Source organism: Camelus ferus, chromosome 7 (genome assembly GCF_009834535.1).
Source record: "Camelus ferus isolate YT-003-E chromosome 7, BCGSAC_Cfer_1.0, whole genome shotgun sequence".
NCBI classification, from domain to species: Eukaryota; Metazoa; Chordata; class Mammalia; order Artiodactyla; family Camelidae; genus Camelus; species Camelus ferus.
The window spans coordinates 66,484,164-66,498,664 of record NC_045702.1 but is presented as its reverse complement, the minus strand read 5'-3'; the positions used below and the strand labels follow the sequence as shown (position 1 = coordinate 66,498,664).

The 14,501-nt window shown below is 36.2% G+C and overlaps 1 long non-coding RNA gene and 1 other non-coding gene across 3 annotated transcripts in view; one reads left to right on the top strand and one right to left on the bottom strand.

Moving 5' to 3' along the window:
- Positions 1–14,501, bottom strand: part of LOC116664997 — a 74,774-nt gene that overhangs the window by 22,693 nt on the left and 37,580 nt on the right. The window contains exon 5 of one of the 2 annotated variants that reach the window (XR_004321573.1): positions 5,819–7,916. The exons of the other annotated variant lie outside the window; for it this stretch is intronic. This is a non-coding gene — a long non-coding RNA (uncharacterized LOC116664997). Of the gene's footprint in view, positions 1–5,818; positions 7,917–14,501 lie in introns of those variants that run through there. 2 annotated transcript variants of the gene reach the window in all.
- On the top strand, positions 6,644–6,715 carry TRNAF-AAA. The gene has a single exon. It is a non-coding gene; the product is annotated as a tRNA-Phe (tRNA).

The window sequence follows — 14,501 nt, the reverse complement described above, 5'->3', positions numbered from 1 at the left end:
TAATCATGATACTAATGTATGTCATGGATTATTAGCAACTCATTTTTTATTGCCAAGGCATTAAGCAGTGATTCAAGGCCAAGAACGTAAGTGAACTCATTCCAGAATTCCATCTTTTAGGATATGTTTCCTGGGACCATTTCTATTACTACATATTAAGTAAACAGTTAAGAAAACAGACACCAAGGTGAGTATTTCAAGAGGGAATTAAATATAAGGAACTGGTTACACAGGTGTTGGTGGGCTGAAAGAATAAAATAGAAACACTGAGTTAACATGGAGATAATAAGTGCAACTACCACCTCTTATGCCTGGGAAATAGAAAGAAGAGTTTAGTTTATCAGAGTCTAGAAGCTCAGAGGAGGGAGAACTGACTGCTCCAGGTACCTCTGAGGAGACAAAGGAGCAAAGTACCAAAAGAAGCTGGTGAAACCTGAAACAAAACGCTCAGGTAGGGGCCTTGCTCACAGGAATATCAAGCCAACAGGATGAAAATCCCTTCTCTCTGCCTCCTAACATCCAATTTCTTTGTAGGGCCTGCTGCTTGAGGACCCTAACAGGCAAAGGATTCTTGGAAGTGTAGTTTGCAATGCCCTAGCTACATCATCATAGAGCAGACTAGAATAGGGTAAATGTGGAGTGAAATGACAATAGCCAAATAACCGGTTCAATCCCCAGTACCTCCAACAAAATAAATAAAAACCCAATTACTCCCCGCAAAAGAAAAAACAAAAACAAAGAAACAACTAAAATCATACTGAGCCCAAAAGAGGTCAGTAGCAAGAGGATTCAAAAGGAAAGGACAAGAAGAATCATCAGAAGTTTTACATGAATTTTAAATGGATTAAAAATCCACTTATAAAAATAAAACTATAACTGTAATAAAAGAAAATTTAGGTAAACTCTTTCTTAGTCTTTCATAGTCTTAAAGTGGAGAAGGATTTTCTAAGCATGATTCCAAAATAAGAAATAAAGGAAAATATTGACATTTTTGACTACATAAAATTTAACATTCTGGTTGGGTAAAATATAACGTAAGTTAAAAGACAACTGATAAACTGCAAAAAACATTAGCCATATGTATATAACATTAACTAGGAGTTAATATCCACACAATATCCTTAATAAAAGTGTTTAAAAAATCACTTTGAAAGAGATGAACAACCCAAAAGAGAGAATATATAAAGTACATGAACAGGCAATTACAAAATAAATGGAAATTTTAAAACATCCAGGAAAAAGAGGCACTTCCATAAACCAATGGTAAAAGCAAAACTTTGTTAGTTTAGCAATAAGTACAAAATAACAAAATTTGTACATTTTTGGCCCAATAACTTTACTTCTAGTAATTTAGCCTAAAGAAATCATCAGATAAGTGTACATGTATAAAGATGTTCATTGTGGTGTTGCATATAGTAGCAAAAATTACATATAAGCTTAATGTTCTATAAGAGGATATTGGTTAAATACATTAATGTACATCCATTTATCTGGATGCTATAAAACCATTAAAAATTATTTTGTACACACAGATTTATCAACAAGATGTACACAATTCACAAGGCAATCGAAAAGTTAAAAAGATTATCTAAAAAACATACATTTAAAAAATCCCATTTAAGAAAATACATTTGCAAGTGCAAATGTACAGTGTCGGGAAGAATGTCCACTACAATTATTGAGAAAGTGTACCTCTTGATGGTAAGATTACTGACAATTTTTTACTCTCTTTATTCCTGCCAAAGTATATGGAATCTTATATCTCAATGTATTCTTCAATATTTATTGTACAAAAGCACAATACGGCCATTTTTACTTAGAAGATAGGGAAATAATTAGCCTGATTTAACAACTGCATATGGATGACAAGAGAGCAGAACTAATAATGGTACTGAAGTTTTGACCAGCAATTAATGTGAGAACCATAGTGGAACTGAGGAAAGGATGACAGCAAGGGAATCCCTTTGGTGTTGAGAAAATGAGTTTCATGTTCATTTCTGAGTCTGAGATGACATCAAAGACAAGCGGACCTATCTGGCAAGGACTCTTTCTTTTCTTCTTTGGCCAACAACAAAATGATGAATGTGGGACTTGCACAGGTATCAGCTCACTGTATGTTAAAATTAGGGTCCTATTCTCGACTGACCATTTGGATGCAGGGCAAGGACTAGGGTGAGGAAAGTAAGGTGTTCATCTCAGGTGTAAAATTTAAGGGGTGCCAAAATCTCAGAAATCAAGATACATAATATTTTATGCAATGTTTTAGAATGTCAAAAGTACACCAAAAATCCACAATGAACAAAATATCAAACATTTATATAAAGCCATAATCAATATTACTGATTTTTCATTCCTTCTGACCCTTGCTCCAATCTGCTCAGCGTGAAGCCACCACTGATCCCATCTTTAGGTAAATTTTTGATATTTGGTTTGGCATTCATTTTTTGCACTAATTTCAATTTTTTAAATATAGCATTAAGATCTTATTTATATTCATTACTGAGGGGGTTTTGGGTGCCCCTTAAATGCTGTGCCTGAGGCAAGTGCTACATTTGCTTCATCCTAGTCACAGCCCTGTTTAGGACAAATGGAGATAATTGTACCCACGTGTGTTAGTTTACTAGGGCTGTCATAACAAAGTACCACAAACTGGTTGGCTGAAAAGAAATTTATTGTGTCATAATTCTGGACTCCATAAATCTAAGATCTAGGTGTTGGCAGGCTTGGTTTCTTGTGAGGACTGTGCTGCAGAATCTGTTCCACACCTTTCTCCTAGATTCCAGTGGTATGCTGGAAATCTTTGATGTTCTTTGGTTTATAGATGCACAACCCCAATACCTGCTTTCATGTTTTTATGGTGTTCTTCCTGTGCCTGTGTCTGTCTCCAAATTTTCTCTTTTGTAAGGACACTGGGCAGACAGAATTAGGGGCCCACCCTACTCCAATATGACCTCATCTTATTTCAATTTGTTATATCTGCAATCACCCTATCTCCAGATAAAGTCCCATTTTGAGGTACTGGGGATTTAGGATTTCAACATGAATCTGGGAGAAGGAACACAATTCAATCTGTAACACCACGTTTAGGAAATTTTCTATTTGTTTTAGTCTAGTATCCTTTAAATGTTTCAACACAGTTAATCCTAGAATCTCTGCTCTGCACTTGTTAATGAGCAGAGTTGACTTACAGTGTCTGGCTTCCTTTTGACTACAAAATTCTGTGACTATTTTGATTATCAATTCTATGTCTATTGAGAAACAAATATCTTGTAGGCTGGAGGATATGTGCACACCTCAGTATTACCTACTCACCAGCCCATTATTTCTGAGTCTTATAACTCAGGGTCTGGAACAGTAGGAAGCAAAGAAAAGTTGAAAAGCCAGTGAGCAGCACAAACCCCAGAAGCTATGGGAAATGCTAGAAGGTACACCCATGTTATCTCCAGTCACACCATCATCCTCCACACCCTATCTCTCATACCCAGTCTTTTTAAAAGAATGGTAGCATCATGACTCGCATTTTCGCTTTTACCCCACGTCACTGAAGTTAACAGCGACCAGCCTTAGTTGAGCGCTTTTACAAACATGATTTAATTTAATCCCTGTGACAGCTCTAGGAAGTAATACAAATGTGGAAATTAAAGCTTCGCGTTCACATAGCTAGTAAGTGACAGACCCAGATCGCTCTGACATCAGAGCCCTGACACAAGAAGCTCTATCGCCTGATCGATATAGATCTTCAACCCAATTCTAGGGTGAGATGAGGGTGAAGCCAGGCTGACCGGTGTCAGACACAGAAGATGATGACCCTCCAAATAAATCTCACTTCCATCCTTTCTGCCACTCACAGACTGCCCATGTGCCTCCCCACTTCCTTCCTCCCAATTACCTAGAGTGTACATTTAGAGTTCTGTAGAGGCACTCTTGCTGAGTCAGTACCTTGCTAACAGAGATGCTTAACAAACATGATCTTAATAGGCAACCAGTGTATGTTTCCTGGTCAGTGTGATCATAGTTTCCGTAATGGTCAAGGCCATGAAGCTCTGGCCATAATCTCACTCAAATTATATTTGAGCACAATGGGCATTCATTGAGAGCCAACAATTATGAAGTTCCTCGATTGTGTTTTTATAGAATCCAATATCTATAAGCCTTTCTTCCCTTCCTTCATCAAGATCTTTGCACAAATGGTTTTTCAGAGAGTTTGCAAGGATAGTAGATAAATGAGCAGAACTCACAAATGTTTTGCACCCTGATATAATTTAATGTTTTAATGAAGCCACTTAATGATGTGCAACAGATAGGCCAGCTTGTATCTCTATAACCCATGGTATTAATTCAAGGGGTAGATAACTAGAGCATTAAAGAATGTTGTTGGCCCAAATAGAAATAAAGCAAAAATAAACAAATGGGACCTAATTAAATTTATAAGCTTTTGCACAGCAAAGGAAACCATAGCAAAAATCAATCAATCAAACAAACATACAGAATGGGAGAAAATATTTGCAAATGATGAGACTGACAACAGCCTAATTTCTAGAATATATAAGCAGCTCATTCAACTTAATAACAACAACAACAACAACAAAAAACCCAATCCAAAAATGAGCAGAAGACCTAAACAAGCAATTCTCCAATGAAGACATACAAATGGCCAATAGGCACATGAAAAAAATACTCAGTATCACTAATTATTAGAGAAACACAAATCAAAACTACAATGAGGTATCACCTCATACCAGTCAGAAAGGTCATCATTCAAAAGCCCATAAATGACAATGCTGGAGAGGGTGTGTAGAAAAGGGAACCCCTATACAATGTAGTTTGGTGCAGCCATTATGGGAAACAGTATGGAGATTCCTCAAAAAAATAAAAACAGATTTACCATATGATCCAGCAATCCCACTCCTGGGCATGTATCTGGAGGGAACTCTAATTCAAAAAGATAAATGCATCCCAAAGTTTATACATAGCAGCACTATTTACAATAGTCAAGACATGGAAACAACCTAAATGTCCATTGACAGATGACTGGATAAAGAAGCTGTGGTATATTTATACAATGGAATACTACTCAGCCATAAAAAAGAATAAAATAATGCGATTTGCAGCAACATGGATGGACCTGGAATTGTCACTCTAAGAAAAATACCATATCATATTACTTATGTATGAAATCTAAAAAAAAAAAAAAGACAAGTGAACTTATTTACAAAACAGAAACAGACTCACAGACATAGAAAACAAACTTATGGCTACCAGTGGGGAAAGAAGGTGGGAAAGGATGAATTGGGAGTTCAAGATTTACAGATATAAACTAATACATATAAAATAGATAAACAACAAGTTTCTACTGTATAGCACAGGGGACTATATTCAATATCTTATAGTAATCTATAATGAAAAAGAATATGAAAACAGGTGGGAAAAGGATGAATTGGGAGTTCAAGATTTACAGATATAAACTAATACATATAAAATAGATAAACAACAAGTTTCTACTGTATAGCACAGGGGACTATATTCAATATCTTATAGTAATCTATAATGAAAAAGAATATGAAAACAGGTGGGAAAAGGATGAATTGGGAGTTCAAGATTTACAGATATAAACTAATACATATAAAATAGATAAACAACAAGTTTCTACTGTATAGCACAGGGGACTATATTCAATATCTTATAGTAATCTATAATGAAAAAGAATATGAAAACAAATATATGTACATGTATGTATGCCTGAACTAATATGCTGTGCATCAGAAATTGACACAGCATTGTAAACTGACTATACTTAAACTAAAAAAAAAAAACAAAAACAAAAGAATTTTGGCCCAGAAGAAAAAGAGAACTGGGAGAAAGAAAGGCAAAACTTAACACCTCTCAAGCCATGCTGTAATACCATTTATTTTTGAGGAAATTTGCAGGAAGGAAAAGCAACAGAATTAAGAAGGAAAAATAAATGGACTCATCTATTTTTTATTTGTTTATTGCCATCCTTTCATGACAACATAATATTAGACATGGTAGCTCATGAAAATTTGTTCTGTGTATTAAAGGATATCTCATGCTTCCTCAACTACATTTACCACACTGATTTGCATTAAGCTTTATCATCATTGAAATCTTGATGTTTTCATCCTTCATAAATTGTTTCCAAATTCTCTAGAAAGCATTATTCTAGAATTTTCAGGAAAGGAGACTGAAATATCCTCTCTTAAAGTAATCTTCTTTCCCATCATCATCGCCTCCTTGATTTATAATACCTGCTCTCCCTTTTCACGATGCCACCATTTTTTAATGTAGTTTTGGTCAAAGCATAAGAATGCTGTGACATAGATTTGGATCACTTTACCACTATCTGCAGTGATTTCCCAGTGCCTGAGATACCCTTTGATGGAAACCTTCAAAAGATGCACAATTTTTCTTTTAAATCTTTTAATCAAAAAATAATTTTAGAGCCATTTAAGAGCCTTAAAATAGAGCACAGAACCAAAAATTAAGCATGAAAATATGTCTTTAATGTAAAATTCTATTCCTGTAGAGAAGACATTTAATTACTATGTACTGTGCTCATGTCTGCTCATAACATTACTTCTGATGGGATATATGAAACAGACTCAAGAAATAATCCCTTGCAGAGGAGGGTATAACTCAGTGGTACAGCGTATGCCTAAAAAGCATGAGGTCCTGGGTTCAATCCCCAGTGCCTCCATTAAAAAAAATAAGTAAATAAAACCCCAATTACCTCCCCTCCAAAATTAAAAAAAAAAAGAAATAACCCCTTTCTTGGAACAGTAGATCCAGCCTTGCACTATATTCTCTAGGCTCTTTTTGTTACTTAAAATGAGGTTCATATAACTCAATCTACTCCTGTTTCCTGCAATTTTCACCTCTTTACTCCCTTCTTTCTAGGATAAAAGAGCTGCAACTATCCATTTCCAAGGTGAAATATACTCAATAAGAAAGTACAAATGTATCTAGGTTTAAAAAAGCTATTTTCAACTTATACGAAGGAGAATAATTCACCACAGAACTTTCATTATGATTCAACCACTTATAAAATTACATTTACAAACCTATAAAATTATGTTTACAAACAATTTTTCTGTTATTATTGGAAGGAATATATCTATAGTTATGGAAGTAAAGTTCTGGACCTTCAGACCCCACTACTGCCCCCCTCAGCAGCAAGCAAAGTAGTAAGTGACCTACAAACATTAACATTTATAATAGGTTCTTCAGGAAAAAATTATATTCATTCTTCCTATTTCAAAGGAAAAATACTACATTATCATTTAATGAGTAAGTAGCTTTTTTTTTTTTTATCACAACATCTTGGTGAAATAATGGCAATTTTCCCAAACAGAAAAGGAGCAAATGCCTACAGTCTCCACTAGCCAAATGAGCCTTTCCTTCCTAAGGATAAGCCTTTTCAGAGTCTCTGGAATACAAAATGAAAACAGACGAGTCGGGCAGGTAGAATCTTTGGAACTATTATGCAATTCAGTCTACTGGCATCATGGGAATAAGTAATGAGTTGCTCAAGCCTGGCTCAAAGGCAAACATTCTTGTGAAGGTTCACATATAGGTTAAGCACCTGTCCACATTTCACTATATCCTCAAAGTTCAACATAACACTAACGACCATTAAAACTGCCCATAGTAAGCACCAGGATGTAAAAAGATAGGAGAGGAAAAAAATCTCACAATGTGGTTTTCATCTACAATTCTGAGATATTGTACTGGTTGGGGAGTAGGAGTCTCAGCCAGTGACCTCATCCTCTTTCTGAGAGTTTCTGGAATCTCACAGGAACTTAGCCATCAGCACTGGAAAAGGCCAAGATAGATCAGAATACTCCTGACATCGTATCACCAAGGATGTTACTTAGCTCTATACGTGTTCTTCCCAAGATCTAGTTAAAGAAAAAGAAAGAAAAGAATCCACATATAATATTACATAAAAGCAACACAGAAAGACAAAAGGAAGAGGAACAGAGACCAAGGTGGATTCAAAACATTCCTCATCTTCAGACTTCTGTTACTTAAACTGAGTTCTAGCATTTCTGGTTGGAAAAAAATCTCTTTTTAAACTTAATCCAGATATAGAAGAGAAAACACATCTGCCATTCCAAACACCTTATGCCAACCCCTTCCTTCTCCCCAAGGAAAGAGGAACTGCTAAGCAGAATGATAAGGCTCAAAATATTCCTTTGGCCACACTTAAAAATGTAGGAATTCACCACGCATTTAAATGCGTAAGGTGTACACAGATTCTCTCCTTGGCCTTCTTTCTTCTTAGGGTTGGGTGTGTAATAGACCTGGAATTGCCACCAAAGAAAGGCAGGTCCTTCCAGGTCTTAAGGAACTGGTTGTCGCTTCTCACTACTGTAACGTGTGGCTTTCCAGAGGGTGGTAACATGTCAAGATATAGACTGGGGTTGGGAGCAACAAGTGGGAGGCCCTGTTTATCCTGACATGAATGCTTTTAAAATAAATACTGGTATACTAAATGCAGTGTCAGACAGAGAAAAACAAATATTATATGATATTGCCTATAGGTGGAATCTAAAAAATGATTCAAATGAACTGATTTACAAACCAGAAAGAGACTCACAGATACTGAAAATGAACTTATGGTTACCAAAGCATAAAGGATCAGAGGAAGGGATAAATTAGGAGTTTGGGATTTGCAGATACAAACTACTATATATAAAATAGATAAACAACAAGATCCTAAGGTATAGTGCAGGGAACTACATTCAATATCTTATAATAACTTATTATGAAAAAGATTATATATATATATAATATATATATATAATATATATATATATATATAACTGAATCACTACGCTGTTCACACCAGAAATTAACACAACATTGTAAATCAACTATACTTCAATAAAAAATTTTAAAAACAAGTAAACAATGATGAATTGGAATGTGTCCAGAGGTACATAGAGCTATGAAGGTAACCTTTTAGCAAACGCTGACTTAGGCTATGTGGATCAGATAAATGACCTGGGGCCACCTGTTCCTCACCTTGTCCTCTCCTCTTGTTAAAAGATGAATTGTATTTCAAAGAAGCAGCCACGGGAGGCAGGAGTTGGTTCTGCTGGCTGATCAGACCTGAGTCTTACATAGGAGCACTCAGTCTATAAAAGTGCATCTTATTTGAACCTACAAAGCTCAGCTGGAGGAGATGCCTCTCCTCCTTTCCTTGCACCATCCTCAGGCCATAGCCCTTTTAGAAACTCTTTTGGCCACCAAGGCTGTCCGTGATCCTTATGAGCTGACAGCACTAGATTAATGAGACCGGTGGAGCAGAGAAGGGGATATACAGCATGACTCGCCCCAGGCCCTGTACACTTCACCCCACCCCAAGGACTGCCCACTTCCAAGGAACTAATTTAAAAAAGGACGATCAATAATGCATTAAGCAGCCTTTCGAAATTCCTCATGGGTCAACAGGCATGCGCCCTGCTAAATTTTACACTTGAGAAGTTAACCAATTCTTGATTTTACTTCAAAAGTCAGAGTAATAAGGAAAATGCTTCTTTCTTTTTTTAGGAAATTCATTTAAAACTTGGCATCTCATATATAATATCACTTACAGTAAGTCTGGAGCTAAAGTAAGAACTTTTCTCCCTAGTAATCATTCTCTTGATCTTTGAAAATCCTTAGGTATTAATTTTAATTAATAATATCTCCTTGCCACCAGCAATAAGTCACATAATATGGTGATTCTGATAAAATACCATTTAAGTATGTATGCCTCTGAAAGATTAAAATTTTAAGTGAGAGATAAACAAAAGTACTCAGGCTACTAGTATGATTATATTCATTGCTGCATTTTTGAAATGGCAAACTCCTGGAGTCAAACAAAATATCCATCAGTCTAGATAAATGAATCACAGTACATCCACAAAATAGTACTACATTCTGCCCTTCACCTTTCAATTTTTAAGTAAATTTTATATCCTACAGATCTTTAAGCCATTAAAAAAAAAAAAAAGAACTAGATAGATCTATATGTGCTTTTCTGGGAAAATCTCCAAGTCACATAATTAATTGTTTTAAATGATAGCATGATCCCACTGGTGTAAATTTCTTAGAGTGTGTGCATGTGTATGTGTTTGTTTGTGTCTGTTCCTATGTATGTATCAGAAAGGCATATTCATTCAACAAATATGTATTATGCTCTGTTATGTGCCAAGCACTGGTTTTTTCCCTAGATATTATGGAAACATAGAAGAACAAGACAAAGTCCTTACTCTCATAGAGCTTACTTGTGAGTAGAGGAGAAAGATAGTAAGCAAGTAAGCAAATATAGCAAATACAAACTCCCATATACAAAATGGATAAACAAGTTCCCCCTGTATAGCACAGGGAACTATATTCAATAGCTTATAATTACCTATAATAAAAAATATATATGTATAACTGAATCACTATGATGTACACCAGAAACTAACACAACATTGTAAATGAACTATACTTCAATAAAAAAGTAATCAAATAAATAAGACACTTTCAGATAGTGATCAACACTATAAAGAAAACAGACTAATAGACAATCTGCATAAGATAGGCGGAGGTAATACCTGTAAACCAGACTACAGGAGAGTCAGGCAGAAAAACCATCTGATGTAAGACTCTCAGACAGCACAAAGCCAGTGAAGTGAAATAGGGCTAAAGAAGACAGCTGAAATAGTTGAAGAAGCAGGCAAGGCCAGATCAAGAAGTCTTTTAGCTCATACAAAGGAGTTTACAACTTATTCTATATTGCAGTGGGAAATTAACAAAGCTGGGATTGGGTGGGGAGGGAGATGACCCAACATGTATTAAAAAGTGTATAAACACTGCCCATGCCCTTCCCTAGGATGCATTAGAAACACCAAATATTGAGGGAAAAACTTCCTTCATTGTTTTTTTAAACTACGTGCAAACAACTTTTGAAATTTTTGATGAAAAAATGGGCTAATAATATAAGGTGGCAAACTAACACTGAGAAAGTATGCTTGTTTCTTTAGTTAATATGCAGTACTTTTTTTCTAAGCATGCCTGTCATCAGTATTCACCAGACTGTAAGTCAGAACAATGTCATATTAACATGAACTGAGATCTCCAAGCTTCTAAACTCGCAGGCAAAAATTATTTAAGCTCCTGTCTCTCTTCCAGCCAATTCAAACCAATTACTTAACCTCCCTGAATCCTAACTTGGGCTTCTCTAAGGAGAGAAATGATATGTCCCTCAGATATAATGAGTTAACATTGGGAGAACTCAAAGTTCGGTATAAATTGGAACTACCCAGAAAGTCAATACAGGATACAGAGGTTCACTGAAGTAGGACAAGACCTGAACATTTGCATTTTAGTCAAAGTTCCTAGGTGATTCTGATACACACTCAAGCTTGAGAATCACCAACTTAACATATCTGCCCAATCTAGTACAATTTCTGGCATACACAAGACCTAATAAAAAGGTGTTTGCATTTCATCCTTCCTTTTTCTGCCTGCACCACAGAGTAGATGGCTTCCTTTCTATTATCTGTCTCACCAACTCTTCAGTGAAATTAACAAAATGAAAATTAAAAGAGAGAAAATGTAAGATCCTGAACAAATAATAAAAAGTCATGTGTGCAAACATTAAATATATGCGCCCTATGATAACACCCATTTTTTCAGCCTTTTTTTAAAATTTGCATCTGCATGAGATGGGTGGGAATAGTGTGAGACCCCAGCCCTCTGAATAAATGGCAGTTGATGGTACTGGATCTGCTCCAGCCTCCCTGTGCCTCCCCAACACTGGAACATGATGCACTTGCACCCAGACTTATCCACATCACTGGCAGCATCTCCCAACACCACTGGCTGACTCAGCCTCCCAGGAAGTAAGGGCCAGGCACTGACAGTGCTGCCACTGTGCTCTCTGTAACAGAGCCACCACAGTTACTACGTCCCACACAGAACGGGAGGTACCCCTTGAGGCTTTGGCTGTTCTTACCACCTCAGCTCAGAAGAGCTGCAGGAACTCTGAGTCTTCCAATGGAGGGGCCAGATAAACAAAACTGAGGAGTTTGGAAGACGTTCATCTTCTGGGAGATGAGACATAAAAAGGAGCCAGCAGGTAAACTCCTTGCTCTTCTGGGCCCTCCCCTACTCCCCCATCCACGTCTGTACCCCCATTCCCCAAACCCCATTCCCATATAAGATTGATGATTTCATAAATCAGCCCCTAATGCCATCTGCAGGCCCCCAAACACAGAACAACTAGAACTGAGCTGTTAAAACTAGGCAGTTGACCTCATCCATCATATTTCAGGGAGGATCCCTTACTTCCACCTCAGTACTAGAGGCATGAATGGAAGGACAGAGGGATTTTCCAGTAAACAGAAACAGGATCTGCTAGACTGGCAGCAACTTCCTTGACATCACAGAGTCCTTGCCTCTCCCACCCATCAGGATTTGAATGGTTGCTGGATGCTTTTTGAATGCGACAGCTGGATGTTTTTACTCTGTCTCTTTTCAAATAGAAGTTTTATTTTGCAGTTTTTCCTGCTAATGTTCAATCATGTTTGTGTTGAGAATCAATAACTGATAGGTAAGTTTTTATGTATTTGATCCTGGAGAAACACAAAGAGGCCAGATGGAAAGGAACGAACATCACCCAGAGACCTTAGACCTAGCCTTTCTAAAGAAGAATGTGAGAGGGCTTTCTAAGTGGGAAGAAAAATGTGAAATTGGGTACCAAAGAGGTGGACTATGAAAATTCACTTTTACTATCATGATGAGTGTACCCTTGATTTCTGTATCCCTACTTGGAATCGCTGTTATCCCTTTTTAGATTTTTTTTTTTTCAGTATTTGATAGTCTGGGAGGTGTAAAGCAATATGTCAATATTAATTTGTTTGTGTTTTATGATGACTAGCACATTAGAGCATCTTTTAATATATTTATTACCTGTATGGACTTGGTTTTGTGAATTGTATATTCATATCCCTTGTTTATTCTTCTGTTGAGTTGTTTGTCTTCTTTGTTAAATTGTAAGAGCTCTCTGTGTATTATAGTTATTAACCCTTGCTAAATCCATCATCTGCTTTGCAAGTATTTGCTCCAAATCTAATTATTGTCTGCAAGCAATGCTTATAGGCGTTTTTGCATAAAAAGTTTTTAGTCTTTATAGTCTCAGATATATTAATTTTTAAAAATTGATGCAAGAAAAATTTTACTGTAAAATGTTTTAATAAATAGATGCTAGGATATTATTATTATTATTATTATTATTATTATTATTATTATTATTATTATTATTATTATTATTATTAATCTTTCTCTCCCCACACTGTATATGTTGTCTTTTAGACTTTTTTCTAAAATTCTTAACATTTAACTTTGATGGTTAAGTCTTTTAACTGGAATTTACTTTTGAATATGTGAAACACAGGAATCAAATTTTGTTTTCTTATAGATGGACAACCAGTTGGGCCAGCACCAATTGATAAATAAATCTTTTCTCCTTGAATTAAAATACTCTTGTAATATGTTAAGTTTTAACGCTTCCTTCTCTATGTTTGAATGAACAATTTGTCTGCTTCTGTGCCAGTTTCATATTACTTGGATTGTAATGATTTTATATTATGTTCTATATCTGGAAAGTCCACCTCACTATTCTTTTAGATAGATTTCGTGACTTTTTTGAGATTTCTTTTTCTTCCAACTGAAGTTTCAGGTTATTGTGTACAATGCCACAAAACAAATCCAAGTTGGTATTCTAATTGGAATTGTATGAAATGTATAAATCAAGTAGAGAAAAATTAGCTTTTATAATTAAATCTTCTCATCCAAGAATATCCTATGCCTCTCAATTTGTTCAGATTGTGATTTCATGTTGAAAATGCGATCATTTTCTTCATGGAGAGCCTTCATTTGTTTTGTTAATTCTGGCAGTAAATTGATTGCACTAATGACATTATAGAGGCATTACCTTTATCCACCTCACGTAACTTACTCTGGCCAAAAGAAGGGGGCAGAAGTGACAGAATGCTAGTTCCAAGCCTAGGTCTCAATATCCCTTGTGTATTTCTGCTTGTTCTTTTGTATCTTTGCCACAGCCACGAAAAGAGTTTCCTCTATAGGCACTGCCTCTTCAACCTAGAGACAGACTTCAGAGCAGAGCCACTCAGCTAAGACCAGCCAAGAATTATGGGTGAAAATGCCTGCCAGGATGGTCCATGCCAAGATCCTACTTGCCATTCCCATTGTGCTCTTGTGAGGAAAGCAGCTCCCCTGCCATCTCTGCGGTGACTTATACTGTGTACATCAAACACAGTCAGCCCTGCCATTTTGAACATACCAGACTGGACCAGATATTCTTGTCTCTGTTAAAAGCAGACATGGTAAGCCTAACACTACGAAGAGCTAATCCTTTGAGAAGCTTAGAATAAAATTCTGCCCAATAGGGATGCCCTGTATCAAATGGTACTGTGTCAACACTC